At 43.1% G+C, this 26,664-nt stretch overlaps 1 protein-coding gene across 7 annotated transcripts in view; it reads right to left on the bottom strand.

Annotated features, from left to right (window-relative positions):
- The window catches only part of PDE4D (phosphodiesterase 4D), a 1,060,501-nt gene that overhangs the window by 306,239 nt on the left and 727,598 nt on the right, over nt 1-26,664 (bottom strand). The window lies entirely within an intron of this gene.

Below are 26,664 nucleotides of genomic sequence, written 5' to 3'. Positions count from 1 at the left end.
CCAGTCTAGGATTTCTTGTTCACAAGGACAGCGAGGGAGAAGGGAGGCGTTATGAGTGTGTATGTGATGAGGTGTTAAATTTAGTGAAAAGCAAGGGAGACAGAGGACTCCAGTGGGAACTTAAAAAAAATTAGTTCTCAAGGATAAATTACTTTGTCACCTACATGATCAAATATATTAAAACTATTTGCATGGTAGCAGAATATTGGAACACTTGATTCACAAAGATTGTAAACATATCTGAATATATTCTGCTCTAGGGAAGATCCATTTACTTGTGATATATTAAAAAATGTACTACGGATATTCAATCTAGCCATAATTCTCTTCTTTGAAACAGAATGTGTGCATCACATATTAGCAGGTGAAGAGAAAAAGTTTTTTTTCTTAATAACCCATTTCATTAAATTATTATTTTACAGCATCTCTTTGCAACCTAAGTCCCAAACAATGGCAGATCAATTGCTATGCAACTCTCTTGATAACTTAAGTTATTATGTATCATTCTGATTTGGATTTGAATGATTATTAAATTATTATAAAATCCAATTTAATTATAATACTGAATATGAGCACTAACTGAAAGTCATAATTTTTCCTCTGGGGAAACAAGACAAGGGCCAGTCTACATTATTGTTATTCCAATCTCAATAATGTAGCATATTAAAGGTATACTTCCTTCTCTCATACTATTTTAAAAACTGATCACATGAGCCATCCAAATAAAAGTACAGAATTTTAAACAGAAGAAAAGCACCTGAACAAATATGCTTATTATTAGCTACATTTTCTCCTCCTGCTCCTCCTCAAATATTACACTAAACCCACTGACACAAACAGGCTCAATGAGGTCAAAGAAATAAGCTACTTAAAATTATTATTACTGAAAAGTAAAGTTAAGCCTTGATTTCAAATACAATTACCATCATTATTATAGTGACACGTACTGTGACTACCTGTATCATTACAAACTACAACATGTTCGTGAATACTCAGGAAATTGCAGGAACAAAAAGTTTCACAATACACAAAAATACAGATTGGCATCTTTTGAAGTTTACCTTTGGGATTGATCCTGTCTTTCCTAGGATTCATATCCTAGTGAATTTTGCTGAGCATATAATCATTTCCCAAGCACTCGAAGAACACAAAGCACATGGACAAAAGGTCAAATTTATTTACTATATGCTGGCAGTGTATTGGATAAGAAATAGCTATATATGTGAGAAACCTGATGTACCATTTCATAGGAGGTAAAACAAATCATTACATACAATGATTAGCAAAGCTTTTGATAGATTATATTATGAAACATATTTCATAAGAGGCATCATTGAGGCCTTACAAATATTTGAAACTGCAACAGTTGCTTTTACTGAAACTAAAGCTGCAGGATTATCCATTGCTTCTATGCTCCTCCTTCAATAAGGATTTAGCCATGGATTCACATAATAGTGGATCCACTGTCTTTCTGTTGTTCCACCTAAATCAGGACTCCATGCCCACGTTTCTCTTTGTGCAGTAGCAGAGAGAGAAGTAGAGAACACGAGTGCGCTGCTACAAGTCACTGTTGCTCAGTTTGCAGCAAATGTATCACTTCCCTCCACAATCTCTTTGGTCACATCTCCACTTGTGGGAAGATTGATGCTGTAGTGATTGATCTTCTGTTATTTGATTTAACAGGTCTAGTAAAGACCCACTAAATCAAATGCTAATGGCACCCCTGTCAGTGCTGTTACTCCCATTCCTCATGAGACATAAGGGAAGTTAACAGGAGCATTTCTCTCATCGACCTCCCACTGTGAGGATGGCACCAAAGCTCAGCTTAAGGTATGTCAACTCCAGCTACTTTTTTACATAGCTGAAATGGCCTACTTTAAGCTGACCTTCCTTTATAGTGTAGACCTGACCTTAGTATGTGGGACTCCACTTGGGAGTGGAACTATGATGATTCATAGTATTTAAAGTTTTCTAAAACTCTTCTATAGAACATATATTTTTGACAACTACATAGAACATAGTCGAATGTTATCAGTAGTTTGAGACAATGGGGGGAGCACCTACTATAGTTGCCTGGAGTCTATTTGTTTGGGCAATAATAAAATATAATATAATGCTGAATGTTGAGATGCTTTAAAGGAAATGGTTAAATACAGAGTGGCTTTCTGTGTACTCAGTTACAGGCAGACCCCGAGTTACGCGGATCCGACTTATGTCGGATCCGTACTTACGAACGGGGCTTTTCTCGCCCCGGAGGACACAGGCGATGGGACCGCCCAGACGCGCCGCAGTCCCGCCGCCCGCGTCCTCCGGGGCGAGAAAAGCGTCTCCGCGTCTCCCTGGTCTGCTGGGGAGGGGGCAGCTGGGGCGCTGCCGGGTTGGTCCCGCAGCACCGCTCCTCAGCGCTACTGGACCAACCCGGCAGCACCCCAGCTGCTCTGCCCCAGGCATCCTGATTCAGCCGCTGCTGGTCAGTTTCAGCAGCGGCTGAATCAGGATGCCTGGGGCAGAGCAGCTGAGGTGCTGCTGGGTTGGTCCAGTAGTGCCGAGGAGCGGCGCTACTGGACCAACCCAGCAGCACCCCAGCTGCTCTGCCCCAGGCGTCCCCAAGTCAGCCGCTGCTGAAACTGACCAGCGGCTGACTACAGGAAGCTGAAGGCAGAGTTGCTCTGCCCCGGGCTTCCTGGAATCAACCGCTGATCAGTTTCAGCAGCAGCTGACTTGGGGACACCTGGGGTAGAGCAGCTGGGGTGCTGCCGGGTTGGTCCCCGCCGCGCCGAGGTGCGGCGCGGCGCGGCAGGGACCTACCTGGCAGCGCCCCAGCTGCTCTGTTCCAGGCGTCCAGATTCAGTCGCTGTTGAAACTGATCAGCAGCTGATTCCAGGAAGCCAGGGGCAGAGAAACTCTGCCTCGGGCTTCCTGTAGTCAGCTGCTGGTCAGTTTCAGCAGCGACTGAATCTGGACGCCACTTCCGACTTACGTACAAATTCAACTTAAGAACAAACCTACAGTCCCTATCTTGTACATAACCCGTGGATTGCCTGTACTTATATTAATTTCTATGACTTAGTCCCAGGTTTGTCTAATCAGAGTTACTTCATTGGTTTCAAACAGCGTATGAAGATTTAGCTGAACAGTTCCAGTTAAAATACCACGAGTAAATACATGGCTGAAATGAAATATTTACTCACCAGTTAGCACAGATTGGCTTGCATGAAGGCAAATATAAACAGTTTGGCCTGCATTTGCAAATATTTTATTGAAGTCAAGGAACTGTTCGGTTTTATTTCTTGCTGTTATTGGAACAGGAACTGAACACATGAATGTGAACTAATATTACATTGCACAAAGGGCATCCATTTTGTAGTCTTAAAGTACAGAATGGAAATATTAGCTTATGAATACATGACAGGGAGTTAGGCACCTCTCTCTGCTTGTGACCCACAGCAAGGCACCCTCTACTGGAATCAGGCCCACTGACAAGGGGGAAGAGGGCAATTGCCCCCAAGGTCTGCAATTCAGAGGATCCTGGGGCTCCCAGCTGCCACCATTGTTACTGTGGCAGCTGCAGCCACTGGAACATTGTGTGACAGGCTCCGTGTGGCTCTGAGGGGGGGCATGCTGTACTCTATGCAGAGCTGAGTCCTTAGCTCCAACCTTTCTGCCTAAGTCTCTGCCCCTTCTAGGAGTGAGGAACCGGCTCCCCTCCTCCCCCAGTGTCCCCTCTAATTTTGTTATGTGCACTTAGGCATAGACGGATGTGCACCACCAATAGAAACATGCTGCTGGCTATGGCTGGATGTGGGATCTCTGCTAATCAATTGGGCAGCATTAGAATCTCTTCTGGGTGGCCGCCCAACCAGTCAGTTTACAGGGAACACTGCTCCCTCCCATCTTGCCCAGGGGCCTGTGCAGGTTGTCAGTTCCCTTGCCTGGAATCAGATAACTTACTGTTTCTTGCAAGAACAGTTTCAGTGCTTCCACATTCAGATCCTTTTTCCTAATCAGGCAAAAGAGGCAGCTGAACTAGGACATCCCATATCCCAAGGGAACTTTGAACCTAACCACTGGGGCTAAAAAGAGAAATAGAATGAGGTGTAACAGTTAATTCTAACTAAGGACTTAGTTCGAATTACTATTTCACTGTTGCGTGTAGCCGCGGGCAGTTACTTCGGGCTAGTGGAATTTCAAAATGGTGACTGGACGGGAACATGCAAATAAAGCCCGGGATATTTAAATCCCAGACTTCATTTGCAACTTCGAATTCCTACATTAGCCTCCCTAGTTCGAACTAGGGGGCTAGTGTAGACATACCCCAAGATAGTTATTCTCCCATCTCCCTTGCTCTGCATTTGAGGATCACACTGGGAGGATCACATGAGATAGACATCTAGGTGCCTGCTTTAAGCAACCATTTGCCTAATCAAAACCATAAATGTACACACCCTGGGAAACTTTTACAGGGAAAATGTATGTGCAGAATTTAGGTGCCTATAGGGTTGGGGGTGGGGAGGGAGGTGTCCTGTGTATTATACAAGTGCATAAATCCAAGATCTACGTGCCCAAATCCCTTTGTGGATCTGGACCTAAATTCCTCCCAGCAATGACTGGAAAGTGCCAGGTATCAGTATGTGTCTGTAGGAAAAAATGGGAATGTAGAAACAATATTTGAGAACTACTTAAGTTTCACTCTACAGCAGCTTCCAGCAAAGAAGTGGGGTTTTGTTTTGTTTTGAACAAAAATAGTAAGACAGGTAAAACAATCTGATGCATCATAAAGTTTTAGGAATCTATGGCATCTCATATATCACTGTTGGGGTAACTATCATTAAATAAATATATTTAATGGAGGCTAATAAAGAAGTAGCTACAGAGAGAGCTCTGCATTCAGATCATCATTGCAAAAGCCAAAAACCAAAAATTTTATTATGCTCAGAGAGTAAAATAAATGTGTCTTTGCTGTCAGCAGATCCCATGAAGGGCTAAATATAAGATGAAACAAGTGTGGGAATTCTTACTGATAGATTAAAATACCAGTCACAGACAGTGAGAAAAGAGGTCAAAATGGTCAAAATGTACTACCCTGAAGAGAAAGGCTGTGCATTTAACCTGAAAGATGGCTATCATCCAGAGAATGTGAGAGACACTCTCAGTGTTTCATTAGCAAAGAGTTAAGATGAATGCAGGCTAAGTTGAACAAGTATAACTTTATTAAATCAGGTCCAATGCTCTGTCCATACTGTGGAATTACTTCCCATCTAATTCCAACTACAACCTGTTCCCTTGTGTCCCATCAACAATGACTACTCAAAGGAACAAGGGTCCTCTGACTCCAGTTTCACTTATCACAGATCTTGTCATTTTACAAATATTTAAATATAAAATTTAAAAATAAATGATGCCCACCATACCATCCTGTTTCCCTTCATTCAAAAGTTGATAGCATGCAGCCAAGTTGGAGTCTTGTCTTTATCATTGACTAAGCAGGTCTTAGAGACAGTCTTTGAGATATGGTCTTGTGACCATACTGAGAGTTTTTATGGAGCCTCTTTATGCAAGTCTCTTTCTTAATTTAAAACAAAATGAAAATAAAATAAGTTCTGTGGTCATGCTTCAGTCTTAAAGCATGAAAATATAGTTTATACAAAATAGTCTACTTCTTACCTTACAATAGCTATAATATTTCTTTCTTTCTGGGAGAGAGTGTGGGTACAGAAGGGGTCTCCAGGCTGGGGCAGAGTTTTGGGATGTAGGAGGGGGTATGAATTTCAGGCTCTGGCTGGGAGGTGCTCACCCCAGGCGGCTTAGTCAGCAGTGCAGTTGGACTTAGGCAGGCTGCCTGCATACTGTGGCCCCCACATGTGCTCCCAGAAGCAGCTAGCTACTGACTCAAGAGTGAGAGTGTGTGTGTGTGTGTGTCGGGGTGGGTGGGGGGGAGCATGTCTTTGTGTCCCATTCCTGCAGTTCCTGTTGGCCAAATCCACACATTGGAGTGTCAGTGGTTCTCTTGGCTAGTAGTACTGCATGATGGTGGCATCCATTTACATTTGTTTCAAAGTGTCAAATATTTGCTATTGCGAAGTTGCCCAGTCCCACTCAACAACCTGCCCTGTGAACTAACATGTGAGTTCTGCTACAGCAGCCAGGTGTGACAGGATTTGAACAGCAATGTATCATTCTTACGAAATGTATCCTTTTCACAACCACTAGACCTGGCATGCTGCTGATTGTTTTGATCTTACTGGGATCTGTTGTTTGTCCCTCTGCTGTCAGAAGATTTCTAACATACACCACCTCATGCTTTTGGAGTTTAATTTTTTCTGGCTTCAGTTTTATGTTCCTGTCTTATGTTTATGTTCCTGTTTTATGTTCCATCGCTGTAGGAAAGCTTGTCATTTTCAGTCATGGTCTCATTTCGTTTCTATATCATTGCTCTCTTCACCTGAAATGAGGTTCTTATCTACAATTAATTTTTACCCCAGGCAGCCTTTCCAGCACTTGAGTGAGTTTTCTCTGGAATACCTCTAGTGCTGGGTTTATACCAATTAGCAGGTGCAGCCATCCATAGCAACTAATTTGGACTGCAGATATTGTTGGCATATTGAACTCTTTATCCAGGCTTATTTGCCAAAGTCCATTCTCTACATCACAAACCATAAAGATTCTGGCTTTGGAAAGGACTGGAAAGATGTCATCAGTTGAGGGCAGTGGATAGTAGCATTTTTTCAATGCCCAGTTCAGTGGCTTTGGGTCTATGCAAATGCATAACTTATGTGATGGTTTCTTTACCACTACCATAGTGCGTATCCAGGTTGTACTGGCCTCAACAGGTGCCATGATATTCCAGCTTTGCAGATCTAAAAGCTCATTGTATACTGGACTACTTAAATTGTCTCCACTGTTCACATGCCTCTCCCTTTTGCTTCTTGTGCTGCTTCTGTAAGATTCTGACAGTGCACTCTGATCAGCTCCATAGGGTGCCTTGATGTATTCCCCAAGAGGGGTCTGTTGTGCCAACCATCTTCCACCACAAATTTCAGTTGGCACCAGCTGTTATTTTTGGGTTAGTTATTATGAAGTCACATTTTCAGAAAGACTGCATTGTTATCTCATTGTTTATTATTAGTTTGCACCTACTCTTTTGATGTGTGTGTTCGAGTCCAATTCACTGTGAATAATCACACTGAAGGAGTGCCCATTGACCAGCTGAAAGCACACAAAGTATTTCCCTTTTAACATTGCTGCACAGAAGGAGGTTTGTATGATCCTTTATGGTAGTCCTGTCCTGACAGCCTGAACCTGATATGCTCTTCAACTCAAAGAGAGAGCCATGGTGATATCACCACGCATTGATGTGCCATCATGTACAAGTCTGACTAAATCTTTCTAGGACCCTCTGCTCTTGCACACACTGCTATAATGATTCATCCTGTCACATTCCTTTCAATATTGTCCAAGTATTATCCTTGACCTGCTCATGCTGCATCCCACTATAAAAGCATATCAGTATGGATATGGCCACCAGATCTCCTGTGATGTTCATTCAGTCCATGCACTTCAGGGGCTGTTGTGCTTCTTACAGCTTTCATCATTTCTCTTGAACCTTCTGCTGCACATTGCATGTCACATGTGAGATCACCTTCCCAGAGCAGCATCTTCTGCAGATACTGATCCCAAGTGCCACCGATTATTTTGTGATTAATTAGGAAGTCTAAGTCCCCAAAAGTTCTCATACTAGCCAGTATATATAAAGCAGTAACATGGAGTCTATTTCCTCTCTTTTGGATTAGATTCTATTGAAAAGCCTGTGTCACTTCACTGTTTTATTCCGCTTTGGAGAGCTATGCATCTTCAAGGCTCTTTGGACAACTGTGAAGCTTGAGGTAATGCTGAGCTTCCAAGCCATGTTGAACTCCAAAAGGTAAAGCAACAGTTTTACTTTCCCGCTGTTGTCATCCGGCTACATACTCTACAAAGCGCTCAAACCCCTCAATTCACCAGACCTACTGCTGGGAAAAGTTTGTGTCTGTGAAATTTAGAAATGCTAAGGATTTTGGACTGAGTCCCATGGCTCATGCTGCCAGCTGCTGCACTTCTGAGAACTTGCTACTCCAATGCTGTCATCATGTTACATTAGAAAACAGTGGAGCTGAATGCTGGTTAAGTTGAAGAAGAGGAAGTTACTCACCCTGTGCAGTAACGATGGTTCTTCGAGATGCGTGTCCCGTGGGTGCTCCACTATAGGTGTCGGTCTCGTCCCGGCACCACAGATAGGAGAATTTTCGTAGCCGTAGTTTGCCGGACTGCGCATGTGCGAAGCGCAGCTCGTGCTCTTTCGTGCCGTTTGCGTTCGCACAGTCTGGCTCCCGCCAGTTCCTCCTGATCCTCTTGGTCTGAAAGACAAATTGAAATTCCGAAGAGGGGAGGAGGGCGGGTCGTGGAGCACCCACGGGACACGCATCTCGAAGAACCATTGTTACTGCACAGGGTGAGTAACTTCCTCTTCTTCTTTGAGCAGTGTCCCGTGGGTGCTCCACTATAAGTGAATTTGCAGCAGTAGCCCCTAAAAGAAGGGGGGTTCGGAGCTATCGTGCTGCGGCTGTGGACAGCACCGCTGTTGCCACTGCTCCTTCTGGAAGGTGAAGGTTGGGAATGGCATAGTGCTTGGCAAAGGTGAAATTTGACGACCATGTAGCAGCCCTACAAATGTCTTTTAAAGGTACGCCCTTCAGGAATGCAGTTGATGTAGCGACTGCACGCGTGGAATGCGCTGTCGGATTCTGCAACAGTGGTCTACTATGTAGGGTATAGCATTCCTTTATGCAGTTCACTATGATTGACGAAATGCGCTGTGCTGACAATGGTTGACCCTTAGAACGATCGGCTGTAGACACGAATAGATTGTTTGTCTTCCTGATGGACCTAGTCCTGTCTATGTAGAAAGCCAGGGCACGTCTGGCATCCAAAGTATGTAGCCGAGCTTGTTCTGCCGAGATGTGGGGCTTTGGATAGAAAGTGGGAAGCACTATCGGCTCATTGATGTGAAATTTTGAATTCACTTTCAGAAGGAAAGTGGGTTGAGGACGTAAAATGACTCCTTGATCGGTAAACAGAGTGTATGGGGGCAAGGCAGATAAGGCAGCCAGCTCATCAACCCGTCTTGCAGAGGTTATTGCAGTGAGAAAGATAACTTTCATTATAAGGGTGCGCAAGTCGCATGTGGCCAAGGGCTCAAAGGGTTTTTGAGTTAATGTATTAAGAACTATCTCTAGGTCCCATGGTTGTGCTGGCTGTGTTCGGTGTGGAAAAAGATTAGCTAAGCTTTTCATGAAGCGCCGCATCGTCGGGTGAGAGAAAACTGAGTAACCATCCACAGTGTGGTTTAACGCAGTGATTGCGGCGACGTGCACTCTAATAGAGGCGCAGCTGAGAGAAGAGCTCTTGAGGTGCACGACATAGTCCAGGATACGGTGGATAGGCACGGAGTAGGGATCCAGGGATGCTGACGCGCACTATGCAGAAAACCGTGCCCATTTGTGAAGGTAAGTGGATCTCGTGGATAATTTTCTGCTATGTAAAAGAATGTGTTTGACCTCTTGCAAGCAGATCATTTCTGTTTGTTGGAACCAACTAGAAACCATGCTGTCAGTGCCAGAAGATCGATCTGGGGATGGAACAGATGCTGACTGTTCTGGACAAGAAGGTCGTGCCTCTTGGGCAGAGGGAATGGACGACGCGCTGAGATATGATGGAGGTAAGGAAACCACGTTTGTCCTGGCCAAAAAGGAGCTATCAGGATTAAAGTGGCTTTGTCCATTAGTATCTTTTCTAGTACTCTGGGGATTAGAGGTGTGGGAGGGAATGCATACAGCAGTTGATGACTCCAATCGTATAGGAAGGCTTGGAGTTCCGACCTATTCCTGCACTTGAACAGTAGCGGGGGCATTTGGTGTTCATGCGGGTCGCAAATAGGTCCACTGTTGGAAATCCCCAGGAGCGGAATATGGTTAAGAGGACTTTCGGGTGAAGCTCCCATTCGTGCTTCAGGGAAAAATGTCTGCGCAGTGCATCGGCTATAGAGTTCTGCAGACCTGGTAAGTATTCTGCAATTAGTGAGATTTTATGGTGGATGCACCAATTCCATAAGGCAATTGCCTCGGCGCAAAGTGACCGGGATCAGGCCCCGCCCTGCCTGTTTATATAGCATACCATCGTCATGTTGTCGGTAAGAATTTGGATAGTTCTGGCACGAATCCTTGGGAGAAAGTGACGACAGGCACTGCGCACCGCTCGTAGTTCCAGGAGATTGATATGCATCATCAACTCCGTCGGGGACCAAAGCCCTTGTGCCTGATTGTGTTCCAGGTGTGCGCCCCAGCCTATTAAGGATGCGTCGGTGGTCAGTTGTATTGTTGGTTGTTGGCGATGAAATGGCACACCCAACATCAGATTTTTGGGGACTGTCCACCAAGTTAAAGAATTTGTGACATGCACAAGGACTGATACCCGTTTGTGGACATCTCGAACATTTAGAGTGTAAACCGTAGCTATCCAGTGCTGAAGGCAACGGAAGTGTAGTCTTGCATGCTCAACAACGTATGTCGTGGCTGCCATGTGTCCCATAAGCCGGAGGCATTGTAGGACCGAGGGTCTGGGACTGGTGGTGATGGCCTGCATAAGGTCTTGCATTGCTTGAAATCTGGTTATTGGCAATAGAGCACAAGCAGTGGTTGAATCGAGCTGTGCGCCTATGAATTGTATCAATTGGTGCGGTGTCATGACCGACTTTGGAATGTTGATGATCAGGCCCAAGGTTTCGAAAACTGTTTTTGTGAGGCGTGTCACGCGCAGAGCCTCCGCCGCTGAAGGCACCCTGATTAGGCAGTCGTCTAGGTAGGGGAATATTATTACACCTAGACGTCGTAGGTACGCTGTTACTACTGCCAGCGTCTTGGAGAAAACTCTGGGAGCCGACAAGAGACCGAAGGGCAGGACCCTGTATTGGAAGTGGCCTGCTTCTAATTGAAAGCGTAGAAATCGTCTGTGAGACGGGTGTATCGCTACATGAAAGTAGGCATCCTGTAAATCCAGGGACATGAACCAATCTCCGCTGTGAAAGGCTGGAATGATAGTGGCTAGGGTAACCATTCTGAAGCGGTGCCTCCGCAGATACCGATTTAATCCTCTGAGGTCGAGAATCGGTCTCCATCCCCCTGATTTTTTCTCTGTTAGGAAATATCGGGAATAGAACCCCCGTCCCCGGAACTCTTTTGGTACTATTTCTATTGCTCCGAAGGCAAGGAGGCGATCGACCTCTTGTTGTAAGAGAAGCTCGTGAGATGGGTCCCTGAAAAGGGATGGGGTGGGGGGATTGGATGGGGGTAGAGTGGTGAATGGAATGGTATGCCATAGCGTGATTGTTTGCAACACCCATCTGTCGGTGGTGATGTGAGACCATCGGTGTTCAAAAGGTCTCAGGCGGTGATGGAATAATGCCTTTGGAAGTTTGGGATGGGTGTTCAGCGGAATGGTGCACAGTCCCTCGACTGTGATGTTAAACTTGTTGCTTGGCGTTTAGACGGCCAGATGTTTTTGGCTGAGGTCTTCTCTTCTGCTGGTGCTGTTGGTTGTGTTGCTGGTCCTGCTGCCTGTATTGGGATGGCTGGAAGGCAAACGATCTCTGTCTCTGATAGGGAGTATACCTTTTCCGACAGAAGGGAGGAGTATACATGCCCAGAATCTTGAGTGTGGTTCTAGAATCTTTACCAGAGTGGAGCACCTGATCAGTTTTGTCAGAGAAGAGATTCTGTCTGTCAAAGGGTAGGTTCTGGACTTTGGCAAGAAGGTCTTTAGGAACTGCCGCCTGGTGCAGCAACGAGGCCCTGTGCATGACCACGGATGTAGCTGTGGTACGCGCTGCGGTGTCAGCCATGTCCAGAGCTATGTGGAGAGCTGTTCTGGAAGCAGTATAGCCCTCTTGGACCACCGCTTTAAGGACCTCCCTTTTGCCCTCAGGTAGATGTTCTAGTAGGGGTGCTAGTTTGGCATAGTTGTCAAAGCTATGATTAGCTAATAGCGCCGCATAATTTGCCATCCGGAGTATAAGGGTAGCAGACGAGCAGACCTTTCATCTGAAGAGGTCTAGCTGTTTCATGTCCCTGTCTGGGACACTCGGTCTTTGCTGCGGGCCCTTCGTTCTTTGTTGGGCCGCATTGGCAACCAGAGAATTCAGCTGAGGATGAGAGAAAAGAAACTCCATCCCTTTCGCCGGAATGTAATATTTTCTGTCTGCTTTTTTGTTGGTGGCCGGTGCAGAAGCCGGCAACTGCCATATGTCATCAACAATCTCCAGAATGGCATCGTCCAATGGGAGAACCACCTTCACCTGCTGTGAAGGATGAAGATTCCTAAGCAAATGGTGGGATTTCTGCTGAACTTCCGCAATCTGTACTTTTTGTGATACCGCCACTCTTCTGAAAAGGTCTTGAAACTGTCGGAGGTCGTCCGACGGAGATGTGTCTTCCTGAAATACAGCATCATCAGGAGAGGAAGAGGAATGGTCAGTAGGAAATTGATGTTCAGACTCATCCTCAGTGGTATGTTGTAGGAGCACCTGCGGCTCGGGTGGTTGGGGGGGCGGGACACTTGATGGAGTTGTTGGTCTGGCTGTTGCTGGTAAGGTTTGACACTCCCTGCTGGGTGGTGTGTGTGACCAACGAGGAGAGTAGGACACTGAGGAATGTCGAGAATTAGAGTAGTGCCTATAATAACGGTGTTCCGGTGACCTATGATAAAATGAGGAGCGGTATGGAGATCTGGGATAGTAACAGGTTCTGTGAGAGGTATAATACCCATATCGCCCGGAGCGTAATGGAGACCCGGGAGATCGAGATCGTTCCCCGGATCTCAGGGTCGGTGGAGGTAACCGGTGATAATGGCGTCTTGGCGAGACACGTGGAGAGTGGTAAACCCTCTGAGAGTGTCTCATAGATTGGGGAGAGAGTCCTGATGAAGGGGAAGGCGGTTCAAGTAAAAATTGGATGTTGTCTGGTGAGGGAGAAGGTGTAATGTTTCTCCTCGATGTTTGGTGCGTGGATAAAGCAGTTCGCCCTGCAGAAGGTCATGCAGGTTGCACATTTCCTTCAATCGGTGCCAACGGTGCCATGTCAGGAGGCAGAGAACATTGTGGGAGGACAGACTCCCAAGCCGGAGTGAGTTCCCGCACCGAAGAGTTGCTCGGTGCCGGCAAGTTACTCGGTGCCGGCGAAGGGCATGCTGCCCAATCATCTGACGGTGCCGGGGGGCGACGCGGTGCCGGTGACACATTCGGTGCCGGAGGTTCTTTCAGTGCCGAGATGGAAGTCGGTGCCGTGGGAGTGGTCCGCGTCGGGGTCGCTTGCGGTGCCGCAGTTGTGGGTGGTGCAGAGGGTGTTCTCGGTGCCGCAGGTGACGTCGGTGCCGGGAATGGCTTCGGTGCCAACGATGACTTAGGCGCCTGGATAGTCGCGGGCTTCGGCGCTGAGGTACTGCGGCCGAGCTTCATCTTAGAAGGGCCATGCACGCCTGAGGTACCAGGTTTGTCCCCCACGCTAACATGCATCGGGGGAAGGGAACGAGAAGGTGATGGTCTTTTCTTCACCTTCTTTGGGGACGGCTCGGCTGAGGGAGCAGGGAGGGATCCGGGAGTTGCTCCATCTTGTGGCTGTAATGCCCTATCGAAGAGGAGCATTTTGAGCCTCATGTCCCTGTCCTTCCTCACTCTCGCGGTGAATTTGGAGCAGTGAGGGCACTTCTGGGGTATGTGCCCCTCACCCAAACAGCGAATGCAGAGAGCGTGGCCGTTGGAGGCAGGCATTGCTTCACGGCATGAGCTGCACTTTTTAAAACCAGGAGAACCTGGCATGGTCGCCTCTGCCTTCTTCTGACGGGAGTCAAGAAGAAAACTATTTACAGTAGAAACTATTTACAGGTAGCTTCTGAAGAAAAATATATTTTTTTTAACTAAAAGACTACGACTAATACTAATGTAACTATATAACTGGAAGAACTAACTATGAACTAATCTAACTAAATCCTAAAGGATTTTTTCTCTCTCTCAGCCTGACAGAGTCTGAGGAGAAACCAGTATTCCGTCCGCGGCTGAGGATGGTCAGGAGGAACTGGTGGGAGCCGAACCGCGTGAACGCAAATGGCGCGAAATAGCACGAGCCGCGCTTCGCGCATGCGCAGTCTGGCAGACTACGGCTACGAAAATTCTCCGATCTACAGCGCCAGGACGAGCCCAACACCTATAGTGCAGCACCCACGGGACACTGCTCGAAGAAGAAGTGCAGCATTATTAAACCCTGTGCTCTGTTCTGCTCTATGTAACTGAGTTGCTTCTACCCTAACTTTAACCATTCTCTGTTCCCCAGTGTTCTGCCAATAACTGCTCTTGTAGGAAATATGGCCCCTCTCAGTATAGTTGGACAGATCATGATGCACTCAGGAAGGGAGTTCTAGAATGGGGAAAGGTGTCTCTGAACAGGGAAGACTTATCCCCAAAATTATTCAGGAAATCAACAAGATGAGGAGGAAAAGACGGAAGATTTTAAATGCTGTGAAGAATTGCAGAAGTCATTCCATTACTTCAAGCCAAGGCCATTAAGTGGCTTTACACATAGAATCAGCAAGTCTTTCTGTGAATTCATTGGCTTGTTGGCAACTAGTTCAGACTATGGTGGGAAGGCATTACCACTCCTTTAACACCATGGTTATATCAATGACTATATAAATAGCACAGTTTTAATGCTATAAAGGGGTTCTAGAGCATGAACATACTGGGTTATCCCATGACAATCTTACATATACATACACTATGCTGCTCTGTACTATAAAAAATGAAAAATGAGACTATTCTGTAAAATCTATGAATGAAAATATTTGTGCTATGATAGCTAGCCCAATTAATTTGGGAACACTACTGCAGATTGTTTGTTTTGTTTTTTAGACTGGATGCCCTTGTACATTAGAACGCATAGGTAAGAACCTCTGTGTAATAAGACAAAATACTACTATATTAGCGGGTGCTGTCATTGTCTGTGTTTTTTAAAATGCCTATTGTTTAACTCAAAGCTGTTCATGCCTATTGTCTCAGTGGACAATAATGCTCTTCAAGGACAAATGACATCTCAAGAATCACAGAAGCAGCCTAATTTTAGTTCACATGAAACTGAAGAGCCTGTGCAAATGATGACCAGGCACCAGTGACTCCTGTCTGAAGCTGAGTCACAGGAAAGAGATTTAATGAAGAAGCAAAGAGTATAGGACAGATCGCTAGGCCTGAAATGATGCCAACTGTTTTGGGGAGATTTCAAACACAAAAGCTGGTATCTCTCAATGCCAAGGGAACTGTCAGAGACCCACTAAGCAGAATCATCCTTACTTCTAATATGATCCATCATTAATCATAGACTCATAGGGCTGGAAGAGACCTCAGGAGGTCATCAAGTCCAGCCCCCTGTCTAAAGCAGGACTAATCCTGACAAAATCATCATTAAGGGATGTGATTTTCAGTTGTGCTTAGGATCAGCCCATTTCTCACCCCAGTGACTATAACAGGAGAAAAGTTAGGTCCATGTTGATTTAAAAAAAAAAAATCGCATGTCAAGGCTAAACCAAAAATATGGGATGGCGGTAGAAACTATTTAAAATGTTTACTTCAAAAAAGGCTTATTTTTCCAAATCTCACAGAGACTTCAAATCAAGGTATAATAAAACATTATATTGCAAATTACTAGATTTACTATAATTTAATGTACAAAAGTCCTCATTGTATCATATATTACATAAAGTAACATTTTATAGTGATTACAAGCTAAAACCATATTTTAAAGCACAAGTATAAGGGAACAAGAGTGTAAACTCCGTATTCTGGAACAGGATCTTTTCAGATCTTCTAAACCAGGAAGCTTCTTACTCAGTGTAGTAAGAAGAAATTATATGTGCAGGGAGCAGACAGGCAGGGAGGGGCTTATTTATAAGAGAAGAATTGTAGAATTGTAGGTATTAGCTCCATAACTTTCCTGATGGAGTTGCAATGAACTGAATCCCTACCCATCTCCAACAGATCATTCAGACCCTGAGTTTAACTAGTCAAACAGGAGGATTAAAATGCTGTAGAATATTATACTTCCTGGAAAAAAAAGAGAGCATTAAGTGGCTTCATTGCCTAGAATGTGTTCACGTACTTTAAAAAGGGAAGTTTATTTATTATAGAAATGTTGTAATATTGTGTCACCCACAAGAGAATTCATTATTTGTGACACTATATAGCACATGTTAGAAACCACTCTAAATGTCTGCAATACTACTCAGGCTTTCATCTTCAAAGTGCTATAACTATCTAATTAATAAGTGAAGAACTCATGGCAAGTAAAAAAGCATTTAACAGTTGTGGAAACTAAGGCTATGTCTAAACTGTAACCTTCTTCTGGAAAAGCTTATGCAAATGAAGCGGGAGTGGAATATCGCTGCAATTCATTCACATAATTAATTAGCAGCCATTTTTGCACAAGAAACTTTTGCACAAAACCAGCTAATTAATTATGCAAATGAGGCACTGCGATATTCCACTCCGCACTTCATTTGTATAAGCTTTTCCAGAAGAAGGCTACAGTATAGACATAGCCTAAGATAGAAAAAACTAAATGACTTGCCGAAAATCAAAAGAGGAACAGATATTTGAGACAGGACTGCAATTCTGGTTTCCCAATGAGAAGGGATCCAGTTTCAAACACAGAAAGAAAATTACACAGCTCCAGGAACAAGTATTACATTTTGTTGAGATTCTGTGTATTTATGACAATTAGTTTGTATTTTAAGTCAACACACACATTAATTAACTCATGAAAAGATAATTAATTTTATAACATACAGAAGGTGATAATTTTATTGGAATCTCTGGACTTTTTGTAGTATAGTCCAGTTCTGACATAATATTGTACTTTTAAAGGATTTTAGAACAGAATTACCTATTTAGATTTTATATCAAAAGATTCTATTATAAAATTCTTGAAGTACTACTTCATGACAACACAAAGCAAATAAAGATATAGTAAATGATTGATATAGATGAACACATAATTATCACTGCAGACTGTTCTAAGAATATTGACTAGGTCCTTTAATGCTTACTACACACAAAAACTACAAATAAAACTATAATTCCATCTAGGGAAATTCATGAACCATACAGCTTCTTGTGGGCTTATGAGGTCACTAGAAGCATGTGATTGAATTACAGCCTAATTATGAACACTTTGCTTATATTATTCCTTAAATTAGTCTAATTTTCAGAGATGTATCAATTTGCAGTGGGATATATCTCTCAAAAATATGCTTTTGTGCCCTCTACTGTTCAAAATTATGAAGACTGTTAGTACACAAATTCACACTGAATGGTTACTTCTAAAATGTTCTTTCTTTCTTTCTTTCTTTCTTTCTTTCTTTCTTTCTTTCTTTCTTTCTTTCTTTCTTTCTTTCTTTCTTTCTTTCTTTCTTTCTTTCTTTCTTTCTTTCTTTCTTTCTAACATACATCATGCAGTTCCCCCAACTATTGCACATGGGAAGAGGGGACTTTGCCCCTCCCCCTTCCAGTAACATTAAGCTTTGAATTAGGAAAGTGGCTCTTATTGCATCTGGCATCTTAAAATAATTCAGTGTGTTCACTTGCCAACACTTTTGGTAAATGGTATAACAGGTATCTACCAAAGCAGAATTTCTTTGCCAATTTCCAGCTTTAATAATTAAGAATAATCCACTAGGATAGTCAAGCATTTTCTTCCCCACCTTGTAAAATGACATTTCAAAGGAAAATTCTATTCCCAGTTACCATAGCTTTGGATCTCAACAGGCTTTCTGAAACCAGTTTTTAAAACAATTAGAATTGCACTGCAAAATAACTACCTGGATCACTGAGAGACCCTTTTTGAGCATCATTCCAAATAACCATTGAAAAGAAGTTCCTGCCATCCTTTCTAACGACTTGTACATACAACTAACAGGGGTTTTTTGTATTTTTTCTGAACATCAGGAGACTAGATATGCTAGATATACAGTGCTAACAATATAGCTTTTTCATCTATTATCCTCCCAGATTATGTTGAACTCAGATTTATATGGACTACATATTCAGCAGGATGGTGTTTATCTTGTAACAAATTTCTTCTTCGCCATGCTACAGAAGACTATGAATTTGTGCACAAAGTCACTAATATCATTATACAGAGTGACTAATATCAATATATATTTGTGTGACAATACAATATAACAGCCTCAATATTTACCCAATATTCTATTATACAGTAAGTCTACGTCTAGATTGCATCCCTTTTTCGTAAAAGGGATGCAAATTAGACGTATCGCAATTGCTAATGAAGCGGGGATTTAAATCTCCCCCGCTTCATTAGCATAAAAATGGCTGCCACTTTTTTTCGGCACGGAGATTTGCCGGAAAAAAGCACCAGTCTAGACACTGATCTTTCAGAAAATAAAGCCTTTTCCGAAAGATCCCTTATCCCTCTTAAAATAAAATAAGGGATAAGGGATCTTTTGGAAAAGGCTTTATTTTCCGAAAGATCCACGTCTAGACTGGCGCTTTTTTCCGGCAAAGCTCCGTGCCGAAAAAAAGCGGCAGCCATTTTTATGCTAATGAAGCGGGGGAGATTTAAATCTCCGCTTCATTAGCAATTGCGATACGTCTAATTTGCATCCCTTTTACGAAAAAGGGATGCAATCTAGACGTAGCCTAAGAGCACAAAGCTAGACAATATATGTCAAGGTGGACAATGCCAAAATACACTGATGTTGTCTTAATATTAAAAAAAAAGATTCAAAGTAATCTTTAATTTACAAAAATGTAGGGTTCAGAAACAATTTAAAGAAAATGCATCAGTCATACCTGTCTTCTGTTAAAATGGGATAGACAGGTTTGAACTTACCTGCAAAAAAAAATTACTGATTAAAATCATTTGCTATATTTTTTTTATCCAGAAAGTTTAATAACTTATTGTTCAGTAACATGAAATAAACCATTTTTATATACTTTACAGTCAGACTATTATGGGGAAAAAACAACAAACAACTTTTATTTGCCAATAAGATAGTATTACAGTAAAGTCATTATTGCAGGAAACTTCAAAAAAGAAATTAGCTGATTAAACCTAAGTAACTGATGAGTTATAGACTAATATGCATAGTAATGGATTGCTGTTTATAGTAGGCTCTGTTTGTCACATACACTTCTTGAGTCTATACTACACACTATTCATCTGTATGCATACATGAAGCTTTCACTGAAGTTAGTAAAAGACCTATGTACACTTCTGCAGGTAACATATGACCCTACTTGTATAAATAAAATCATTTTCCAATCTGAAATAAATCAAATATTCCCTGTATGTATCTGGAGCCAGCCATGTACACAATTGGCATGTTCGTACCAATGTAATACATATAGTTCTAAGTCATTAAATATGTATACTGTAGGAGAAAGAAAGAAACCCAGATAAGTACATAATAAAATAGTTTGAAACAACAGGAGTGAAAGCATAACGATGAGTAGTGAATGCTTTGGAGGAAAGTACAAGGGGAGATACCAAACGTGCCATTAATACGTAAGGTGACATGTAAAGTGTGTATTATACATGGTTCATCTCTGTCTATAATTGTTGGGGTACCTCAGCTTAACTCTTTGGCAGGGCTGTCAATACATTGATGTATTTATGAAGCCCTTCGAGATTATTTTTAACAAAGTACATTCCTAGTCCTCATAGTTGCCAAAAATCACCTTCCAGACATGAAGCACTTGTAAACCGTTGCAATGTACTTTTTCTTACTCTGCAGACAGTCTGAAATACTAACAAACTACATTGTCCTCATTTCATAGGATCATAGAACACATGAACTGGAAGGGACCTTGAAAGGTCAGCGAGTCTAGTCCCCTTCCCTCATGGCAGGATCCAGTACCATCTAGACCATCCTTGATAGATGTCTATCTAACCTGCTCTTAAATATCTCCAGAGAAGGGGATTCCACAACCACCTTAGGCAGCTTATTCCAGTGTTTAAACACCCTGACAGTTAGAAACAGATTTTCCTAAAGTCCAATCTAAATCTCCCTTGCTGCAGTTTAAGCCCATTGCTTCTTGTCCTATCCTCAGAGGCCAAGGAAAACAAATTTTCTCCCTCTTCCTTGTGACACCCTTTTAGATTCCTGAAAACTGCTATCATGTCCTCTCTCAGTCTTCTCCTTTCCAAACTAAACAAGCCCAGTTCTTTCAGTCTTCCTTCATAGGTCATGTTCTCTAGCCTTTTAATCATTCTTATTGCTTTTCTCTGGACCTTCTCCAATTTCTCCACATCTTTCTTGAAATGTGGTGCCCAGAACTGGACACAATACTCCAGTTGCGGCCTAATCATTGGGATGCCTTCTGTAAACCCAAATGAAAACACTTAAATGGCAATTCTGACATTTAAATGGTTTAGCTTTTTATGTGACAGAGAAGCTGAATGGGGAAGCATAGGGGAACAGATAACTGCTGCAAGGAAGAAAAAGGAGAGGATATAACAGGTGAGAGACCAAAAAACATGCCAGGGAAAGAGTAAAAAGGAGGGAAAGGAACACAATCAAAGGACAGAAACAGCAATGGACCTAAAGATGACCATATATTTCTGCTGATTGATAATGAATGAGGCAATAAATCGCTGAACAAAAAACAATTTATAACATGTAAAAGTTAGTACATAAATCCTATAGGTAAAAGCTTCCGAAATGCTTAAAGTCCAAAAGGTACTAAGGTGTCTAACTTCTACTGATTTCAAAGGAAGTTACCAGCCTAAAATATTTGAGGATCCTATTCCTACTTCAAAGGGTGCTTTTTCCGGAGGATCGGGGCCAGTGTAGACGCTCTTTTCCGGCTTTTCTAAAAGCTGGAAAAAAGCGGCGGACATTTTTATTTAAATAATTTTTATTTAAATGACTCACATACCAACAATCCATATAATTTACACCTGAATATGTTCTCTAGCTAAAACATCTGCAAGAATCAAACAGAATTTTATTTATACATAATTATTTATACATAATTTCTTAATTACAGTCTTAAAATCAGTAAGTTTTTGTTAGTTCTACAAATTAGACTAGCAAGTTTCCTATACAGGTATCTAAAAAAAATCATGACATGTTAAATTAAGAAACAGGACAAAACATTTTTTAGTAGATCAGTCATGGCAAAAAAAAATGTATTTTACATGCTGTACCTATGCAGGATTTTGTTTACTTAAGTGTATGTTGTGTAACAGATGTTTCTCTCTCTCTTTAGCACCTGCTTTCTTAACTCCACATTCATAAAAAAGGTAAATGTTACTCTATGCCTAAAGCTCCAGAAACCTTGTATATTCAAAAGCATAAAATGTTTTCATCAAACCATTTGGTTCTTTTAAATATTGCAAACTTGAAGTCTGAACTTGGAGAATTTCAGTTTCCTCTTCCTCTTTTATTTCAAATACAGGCAGTCTCCGACTTACGCGGATCCGACTTATGTCGGATCCGCACTTACGAATGGGGCTTTTCTCGCCCCGGAGCTCACGGGCGGCGGGTCGCCACCCGTGTCCTCTGGGGCGAGAAAAGCTTCTCCCTGGTCTGCTGGGGGCGTCCAGCAAAGCCGCTGGACCCCCCCAGCAGACCAGGGACACCCGAGCAAAGCCTCCGCCTGGGCGGCTTTGCTCGTTTGCCCGGGAGCAAAGCCGCACAGCCGGCGGGACCCCCGCCGCCTGGGCGGCTTTGCTCCTGTCCCCCTGGTCTGCTGGGGAGGTCCAGCAAAGCCGCTGGACCCCCCCAGCAGACCAGGGGGACAGGAGCAAAGCCGCACAGGTGGCATCCCGCCGCCTGTGCGGCTTTGCTCGGGGGCAAAGGAGCAAAGCCACACAGGCGGCGGTGTCCCTCCGCCTGTGTGGCTTTGCTCGGGTCTCCCTGGTGTGCTGGGGGGGACTCCTCCCAGCACCCCAGGGAGACAGGAGCAAAGCCGCACAGGCAGCAGGGTCCCTCCGCCTGTGTGGCTTTGCTCGGGTCTCCCTGATCTGCTGCGGGGGGAGGGGGCGCAGCTAGTGCACCCCCCCCCAGCAGACCAGTCTTTTGTTGCGGGACGCCTCGGGTAGAGCAGCTGGGGTGCTGCCGGGTTGGTCCTGTGGGAACCTACCGGGCAGCGCCCCAGCTGTTCTGTCCCAGGCTCCAGATTCAGCAGCTGTTGAAACTGATCAGGCTGATTCCAGGAAGCTGGGGGCAGAGCAACTCTGCCTCCAGCTTCCTGTAGTCAGCCCCTGGTCAGTTTCAGTGGCAGGAGCTGAATCTGGAGCCAGTTCCGACTTACATACAAATTCAACTTAAGAACAAACCTATAGTCCCTATCTTGTACGTAACCCGGGGACTGCCTGTATTCCAAATGAGAAATTACAGACAGTGTAGAAATCTCTTGTTCATGCCAAAATAGGTCCCTCCTATTAGCCTGCTGTTCAAAAATAAATCTGAACTGAATGTAGGAGGAAGGGACAGGGAGACAGAGACTAGAAATCAGCTGCATTAGGGAGATAAAAATCTCAAAATAATGTCAGTTGTGTGTTTACGTTCTCTCATTAAGGATCTGGTTAAGACCAGCCAGATACAAGAGTATTAAAAGCATCAGGCAAATGTGAAAAATGTGAATATATTTCTGAGGTATATTAACAGGAGTGTTGTATGTAAGACATGGAAATAAGTGTCTTAGCACCCTTGGCACAGCTGAGGCCTCAGCTAGAGTTCTTTACTTTATAGGAACAACGTGGACAAATTGGAGAGAGGCCAGAGGAGAGCAATAGAAATCATACAAGGTTTAGAAAACGTAACCTGTGAAGAAAGGTTAAAAATGGCATATTTAATTTTGAGAAAACAATACTGAGATGGGACATGAAAACAATTTTCAAATATGTTTTGAGCTGTTATAAAAAGTACAGTGATCATTAGATCTCTGTATCACTGCAGGTAGGACAAAAAGCAATGGGCTTAATCTGCAGCAAAGGAGATTTAAATATTGGGAAAACTTTCTCGTTATAAGAGCAATTAAGCTCTGGAACAGGCTCCCAAGGGAGGTTGTAGAATACCCATCTTGGAAGAACTAACTGGACAAACACTTGTCTGGGATTGTCTTTGTTTATCTGCTCCTGCATCAGCACAGGTGGCTGGACTGGGATGACTTCTCAAGTGCCTTCCAGACCTATAATTCTACAATTGTATGATTCCCTTTCAGAGTACAAAATCCCATACAAGTACAAGGGATCTTGGGGTGGGGATGGGGAGGGAGGAGAGGATGTTTGGGAAAGACAGGCTTCAAAGTTATATGTTGGTCCCCACATCTGGTAAAGCATATATTTGCACAACCAAAGTTATTTTAATGTGCTTTCCTGGTGCCTGAAAAAATGCAGCCACCCGCTTTTGGCAGCTACAAATGCCCTCATATCCCCAGTGCTCAAGAATTCTTCTTTTTTTTTTTTTTTTTAACCAGATAAGTGTCAACAGATAACATCAAGTGAGGCACAGTGGTCTCCTTGCAGGATACCCTACAGCAGCCACAAATATGTAGCATTATTCATTTTGCCCACATCAATCCAATTTTATGGGCATTTATGCAACAGTGAAAGAAATTAGTACACTAACATAGAAAGTAGGAAAATGCCATCCTAACAGGTTGCCATGGGCATCGATGGTTGGGAGATGAACAGTCTTCTACTGTCTTTGTAAAGGGAAAGATTTTGAGCCAAAAGGGTTACAGTGATGCCATCACTGAACTCTTTCACTTATATTTAAAGGGAGACACCAAGGAAGTTTCAAGGACAACTGGTTGGAAACCAGAATTTCCTTTCAACAGGAAATGTAATTGTTTTGATGTTTTCATTCTAAATCAGAATGAAAAGCCAAAATTTCCCACAAAATGAAAATTAAAAAAAAATTAAATCTACAACTATTGAAACATTGCATTTCAATACCATCAAATTGTTTTATTTTGAGAAGGTAAAAATGTTTCTTTTTTATGTCAAAACTTCTAATAAAATATAGAACATATAGCTATTAATTTTTTAATGTAATACAGGTTGAACCTCTGTGATCTGTGACTCTCCTGTCTGGCAATGTCCATGGTCTGACAGAATTATAGATGTTGATGGAGTAGAAAGCCCAACACAGAGATTGAGCACCAGAGTTTTTCCCAGCAGGAAATGTTAAAAAATACATTTCCACAAAATGAAGAAAACTGCATTTTCTGAGAAAAACTGTTTTGTCTACCCCCACAAAAAACTCAGCTCCAGTTTTGAGTTGAAACAAAATGACTTGTTTTACTCTGTTAAAGTGATGCGTTGATTTTATCAAGAAAATAAAATCAGTGCAGTTTTATTTTCCTGACATCATCATACTTATTGTTTAAGGGTATGTCTATATTACAGCGTTATTTCAAAATATCTAATTTTGAAATAGTTATTTCAAAATAGCTTATTTCGAAACAACACATCTACACACAAAATGTATTTCAAAATTGCTTTTCACTATTTTGAAATAGTACGTCCACTCTGAGTGGACGCTGAATTGCATTTAAGGCTGGCCAGAACCTGGTCCGGCAGGGCATCAGGTCAGGACTTACTGTGTGGGGCTGCTGCCAGAGGCCATCTGAGGCCTGTGCTTAAAGGGACCCTCCCAGGACAGCCAGTTCTCAGGTTTCCCTGCTTGCTTGCCTACCTCAATGAGGGATAGCAAAGCATTTTGTCTCTGCGTGCTCTGGCTACCCTCACTCAGGACACCACAGCACTCTGTAACATGGAGCCAGAGCTGCCCTTGGGCACTCTGGTGTTTCTCTTGGACATGTTGCTGCGAGCCTGGCTCTCTTTATTTAACAAAACTGGGGGGGGGGGATGAAACTCTGGTGAGAGGGGAGAAGAGAGGGTGGGAGAGGGCAGGGAGAAACCTGGGAGGAGGGAGCTGGAAGGGATAAGCAAGGGGAAGAAGGGGGAGGGGGGGTCAGTGTTGGGGATCTCCCCGGACCAACTTGATTTTCATGTAAACCTGCTCCTGGGTTTGCATGTGGCCTTTGGTGGCCAGGCTGGCAGCTACCCTGCCATAGACAGTCGCATTCCTCCATCTAGTGTGGAGATCATGGACATTGGGGGCATCCCCACAAAACCTGAATAAGGTCCATGATCTTCGTTCTGGACCAGGAAGGTGCCTGCCTTCTCTGGGCCCTGTCAGGCTCCTGGGAGCTGGCAGACTGCTCCTAGGGAGTGGAGGAGGGCTGGCCGCCAGTGGCTTGCTGGCTTATGTTTTGGGTCCACTGTGTCAGGGGCAGTGACTGCTGGCTCTGGGCTGGCAGGCTTGGAGCTGGCATAGGCACTGTGGCCAGAGTCTACCCCTTTAAGGGCTCTGGGGGGGGGGGGGAGGGAGATAAGTGTTCTTGGTTGAGGCCAGAGTGGCTACCAAGGCACCCTGGGAAGGCTGGAGACCCCCTATTTCAAAATAAGTGTCTACTTATTTTGAAATAGCAATTTCAAAATTGGCGTTATTCCTCGTGGAATGAGGTTTACCAATTTCTAAATAAGCCCTCTGCTATTTCAATTTAATTTTGAAATAATGGAATGGCTGTGTAGACACTAGGATAGTTATTTCGAAATAACAGTTGTTATTTTGAAATAACTTTGCTGTATAGACATACCCTAACATTTACCTATAACTAGCTATCTTCCCTCATCATACTATCTAAATACTTCTAAGAGTTTTTATTAAAACAAAAATAACAAGCTTTCTCCCTTAGTTTTTGTTTTTCCACATATAGCAGAAAGAGATAGATTAATTTATATGTTTTGTATTTGTTCACTTATTTTGTGTGTCAAATAGCACGTGGTTTTGTTGTATGCCTCTGAAAGTAAACATTATTGATATACTGAAGAAATGAATTTTGCTGGGTAGGAAAGATAACAGGTAATCATTGAGTGATCCATAAATAGATGTACTTACACAATTTCTGTGCTGAATTTGGGTAGCTGGACTCACCTTTCTGTATTTGCATTTTCTTCAGAAATTTTAACTAACATGGAAGCTCTGTAATCCTAACTATCTCCAACTTTAAACTTCTTTTAGTCCTTGCCTATTCTAGTGGATATGTTTGAATTAAGATGCACAACTTCAGCCATTTTTAATTGTGTAGCTTAAGTCAAAGCATTTTAATTCGAATTGTGGCGCTGTCCATACTGCAGCAAATCGAAGGGAGCACGGTCTCATAGGAACATAACTCTCCCTTTGATTTCCTTTACCCTTTGTACAAGCAGGACTACCAGCACTAATGGGAGTGCCCTCTCCATTCAAATTAGCATATCTTCACTAGACCCGCTAATTTGAACACTAGAAAATCAATTGCAGCAGATTCGATTTTATCTGTAGTGTAGACACGGCCTTCGTGATTAACATTTCTCATTCTTTTCTTGACTCAAAATATCCTCTACCATTTTATCCTCTGCTGTATTAATTTAATATGTTTTTGCCTGGTTTTCCTCTGTATGATGTGCTGAGGTTGAGAACTGCACATATAAGAAAAAGGACACTAGCGTTTCCCTG

This window comes from Pelodiscus sinensis, chromosome 6 (assembly GCF_049634645.1).
Source record: "Pelodiscus sinensis isolate JC-2024 chromosome 6, ASM4963464v1, whole genome shotgun sequence".
Taxonomy (NCBI): domain Eukaryota; kingdom Metazoa; phylum Chordata; order Testudines; family Trionychidae; genus Pelodiscus; species Pelodiscus sinensis.
The sequence above is the reverse complement of the archived record's forward strand: the minus strand, read 5'-3'. Positions and strand labels throughout refer to the sequence as shown.